Source organism: Puntigrus tetrazona, unplaced genomic scaffold, assembly GCF_018831695.1.
Source record: "Puntigrus tetrazona isolate hp1 unplaced genomic scaffold, ASM1883169v1 S000000151, whole genome shotgun sequence".
Classification (NCBI taxonomy): Eukaryota; Metazoa; Chordata; class Actinopteri; order Cypriniformes; family Cyprinidae; genus Puntigrus; species Puntigrus tetrazona.
The window spans coordinates 17501-22500 of NW_025047827.1; the positions used below are offsets into that span (position 1 = coordinate 17501).

General features: G+C 34.7%; 1 pseudogene; it reads left to right on the forward strand.

Moving 5' to 3' along the window:
* LOC122332989 overlaps positions 1 to 1128 on the forward strand; it is a 17128-nt pseudogene extending 16000 nt beyond the window's left edge.
* The last annotated feature ends 3872 nt before the right edge of the window (positions 1129 to 5000 follow it).

Sequence of the window (5000 nt, forward strand, 5' to 3'; positions counted from 1 at the left end):
TAACAGAACAATTATAAGTTAATGTCAAAATACAGGTAGAACAACTATTTTTAATTAGCAAATTAAAAAGTTTGATTCACCAAACAAATGTAGAAATGCATTATTTCTATTTTGCTTTATAAATGGATGATTGACGTGACTGTGGTGTTCAGGAGAAGGCGATGGGGAACAGACCCAGTGAGATGATGGATCGGGAGAAAGCCTACATCCCTGAACTCCAGATCAGCTTCATGGAGCACATCGCCATGCCAATATACAAGTCAGAGAACCTCTCGTTTCATGCGTGTGACGCTGAATGACCTTTGCATTGATGTGTGGTTTATGATCGGACAATATGTGTCTGAACTGTTCGAAAATCTGGAATCTGAGGGAGCAAAAAAAATCTAAACACTGAGAAAATCTCCTTTAAAGTTGTTCAAATGAAGTTCTCAGCGATGCATATTACTAATCAGGAAGTTTTGATATATTCACTCTACTAAATATCTTCATGCAACGTGATCTTTACTTAATATCCCAATGATTTTTGGCATAAAAGTAAAATGGATCATTTCGACCCATACAGTGTATTGCTGTCTTTTTCCACAAACATACCTTTAAGGATGGTTTCTGCACATTTTCTAAATGCAACTCTGGCTTTCTTTCAGGCTCCTGCAGGAGATTTTCCCGCGTTAAGGCGGGAGCTTTTCGAGCGAGTGGCGGCGAACCGTGAGCAGTGGGCCAAAGTGTCGCACAAGTTCACCATCCGCGGCCTGCCGAGCAACAACTCGCTGGACTTTCTGGACGAGGAGTTTGAGCTGCTGCAGTCTCAAGGCGCCTTCGGAGACGACTCGCACCGCATGAACGGTTGCCTGGACGACGACTGTGACAAACACGACCAATGACGTCGCTAGGGCAAAGGTCACCCGAAGGATTGCGTCTTGGTAAAATTCCGTAGTTACCGACGAGGCTTTGAGGAAAGGTTCGTTGTCTCCGCTTTGCCGTTTGCGATGGAGACGGGCTTTGCGCGATGAAGAACGATGGATGGTGCTGCGCGTTCAGTGGAGTGTGTAATGTTACGCGGACATTTGGACTGAAAAAATGTAGATTCTCGATGGCCCCGTAGTAATAGCTAAACACTCTGTTCTAAATTAATAATCATATTTCACCTAAACAACTTGTTGAATGAAATGTAACAATTCCGGCAGCCAGGGGTTAACATTTTTAAAATCAGTGTTACATCAGTGTTACGCTTTAGAACTGTAACACTTTTAGAACCTGTAACACTTTTTAAACTGCCTGCTGTAACAGCGTTACGTTTTTAAACTATAATAACAATTCAGAAGCCTCGTGTTCTAAACTTTTCCAAAGCCTATAATAATTTGGCTGCTTGGTGTTACATTTTGTACAACTTGTAATAACTCTAGCAGACCAGCGTTACATTTCTAGAACTTGTAACAATTCTGGAAGCTCAGTGTTACATTTTAAAACTGGTAACAATTCCATCATTCTGCCGTTACCTTTTTTAGAATATGTAATGATTCCAGCTCCCTGATGTTACATTTTTAAAACTTACTTGTAACCATTCTGGCAGCAAAGTGATTCATTTTTAGACAATTCTAGTAGCCCGGCGTTCCATTTCTAGAAATTGTAACAATTACAGCAGCTGGTGTTACGTTTTTAGAGCTTGTAAGAATTCCAGCGTTCTGATGTTACATTTTTAAAACTCGTAACATTTTCAAATTCCAGCAGTCCAAATGTTACATTTTCCGAATGTGTTTTTCAGTGGTTCCCATTTGGTTGCAGAAGCTCATTTAACACGGAAGCCACTGTTTTCTTTTCAGCGTCCTCGGCGGACACAAATTGCCAGACAAAACAAATCTTTGGATAATTAATCTTTTGCTTTCAACCTATTCGGCCCCTCAGACGTCAGTTCTCCCTGTTTACACAGAAAAACGCAACACCACAACATGTCTCCATTGCCGAAATCCCCAAAACCCAAAGCAATCATCGGGAAATCTCAGTCAGGCGAGCAGCGAGCGATTCGAGCGTGTGACGAGCGGCGTGAAAACACACGGACCCGGAGTCCTTCGAGGCATCTGCTGGGTTCAGACGTGGAGGAACTTCCAAGCTCTGTACATATAGTCGTGTTTTAAAGGGCTCCACGGCCCTCACACTTTTCTTTCTCAGGATGGCAGAATGTGTGCGTCAAATGGATCTTGCCTTACAAATGTTTGCGTTGCCTTCCTGAGGGACTGTAAAAGAGATCTATGTATAAAAACGATCGGCCTATCTATGTACAGTTCTGAAGCTACATGGATATATAGAGATATCTACTTGCCGTGTGTACATGTGTGTTTGCACAGGTGTGACTGTACGTGCATTTGCCAAAATCTGCAAAGGACCACAAACAAAGAGAGTGATGTCAGTTTAATATTAACCTTTCACAAAAGCTAAATCAAAAGAATAAAACAACTCAAATCATATGATTCAAAAGCTTGTTTTTAAGACCAATATACTGTAATTATAACATCAATTCAATGACCTTACATTTTATTTACAATTTATTTTTCATTTATATATATATATATATATATTAGTGCTGTCAAACAATTAAAAATTAAATTGATGAAAAATTATTATTTGCATGGTGTGTATATTTATACATTACAGTGTATATAAATACACACACATACAATATATATTCTGAAAATATTTACATATAGGTATATGTATATATTGACATTCATATAATGTATATTATATATATAAATATATAAATGTATCTATTATATAAACATAAGATATTTTTCTTAGATCTACACATGCACGCGTTTGTATTTCTGTATACATAATAATACACAGCACATAAACATATAATATGTTTAAAAAACTTGCAATTAATCGTTTGACAGCATATATATACATTAATGTCATAATGAAATATTACAATGTTATAATGGTCCTAAAACATGTCTTAAGCGTCACGATTTTTTTTTTTTTTTGTTATATATTAATTTTGACCTGTTTTGTTTTTGGTTGTTGTTGTTTTTGACCCCTGTGAACTCGTACTGATGTTTGGATGTAAAATCTCCGAGTCTGAATTCAGAGCTTAACGCAAAACACAAGAGTTTAACCACTGTTTCCATCGGCCAGAGATCCAAACACGAACCTTCACTCTTCACGAGCTGTTTATCTGATATATTTATGATAATTCATCAGTCCAGTGTTACAGTTACAGAAAGTTACAAATAAAAGGTGACCATGTGAGGGATTGTAATGGATTTCTGGCTTTGAACATTTAATTTTTTTTAACAATTTCTGCTGTATTTGAAAAAAAAAACACACACACACACACACACACACACACACACACATATATTGCTGGCAGTCAACTTTAAATAATTTAAATGCTTTCTTATAAAGTTTCCTATTTCTCCATGTATTTTAAGTTAATAATGATTATTACAGATATGATGCTATTGTTTTCTTGTGCAATAAGTGGTTTTTGCGTCGCCTCATGTACATAACATGCATTTCTAAATTATTAGTTTTTACACACACTTTGATTTAATGAATCTATTTTCTGGTATTTGTACGTTTGTACCTGTAGGTGACAGTAAGCGACATTGTTTTTCTTTTGTTTGGAATAAAAACGTTCTCTCGTGCCATTCATAGACGGCTCTCTGAAGACGGTTTTTCTCACGACTGAATCAGTTTGGTTTATGATTAACGATAAACACTGGATTTGCAGCATGTATATGGATTCATTATTTGCTTGAGGTCGTCAGATCTGAGCCTGAAGAATAGAATTATTTCTTCGTGTTTGACAAAACAATCAATGAAAGACTAATGCTTTACAATAAAGTTTATTTTTAACTACATCAGTTAACATGAAAAATGATCAATATTTCAACATTTATGAGTCTAATTTTAAAATGTACATAGCTAGGTTCAATACCAACATTTAAAAGCATCCTGAAGTACAAAGTAATTAAAAAATAATAAAATTGCGCTGAAGTATACTTTATTATTTAACATTAAAAACCGATATTGACAACAATACTGACTCAGTAATTAATGTGAAATTTACTAATAATTTCTAAAAAACTTGATTGTCACAGTTTTAAGACGAAATGTACAAAAACGAAATGCAAAAAAAACCATTTTACAAAAAATTTATGACATCTTGCAATTTATTTAATAAGCTTCTCAATATTAGTTAACGTTAACTACACTTAAAAATATGTTAAAACCATCTTTACTGAAATTGCTAGCAAATATTTCTGAAGTGGAAAGATTGAAATATTTTTCTTGTAAGCGCTATAATATTGTTTTTATAATTGTTTTAAAATGTAACTAATGATACAGAATTTATTGTAACGCTTACAAGTTTAAAATCAAGCATTCCTTAAAATTAACGCATCATTAACTAACGCTGATTTTTTTATTAACAAATGCTTAAAAAAATAGCTTGAGTAAACTAAATATTACTGTTAATGAATGAGACTTTACTGTAAAGTGTCTGAATTCGATGGCGTGAGAAAGTCTCTGGTTTGTTGTTGGTTTTTCTGAGTGTAGATACTGTACAGATCATTGGATCATCAGTCAAAATATAAATTATAAATAAAAGTGTTTATTCAAATAAACTCTTGGCGTCTTAGTCGAAAGAAGCAGATCACAAACAAGTCAATTTGTTTTTATTCAGTGCTGTAAAAATAAATATTTCAGACATTTGAAGTAATTTCTCTCTCACACACACACACACACACACACACACACACACACACACAATCACAACAAATCACTACTTAATTCTAATTAAATCATCATATGTAGTTTTTAATGTATAATATTCAATGGGCCACCCACACTTCACTGTCATGGAAACCAACAGAATGACTGCCAACAGAGATATGAAAATAATATATAATACAGACCGAATAAAATCATTGCTGGAATCTTTGGAATGTCAAAAAGATCATAAACTTTAAACACAGAGTTTAAATTAGTTTAAAAAGTAA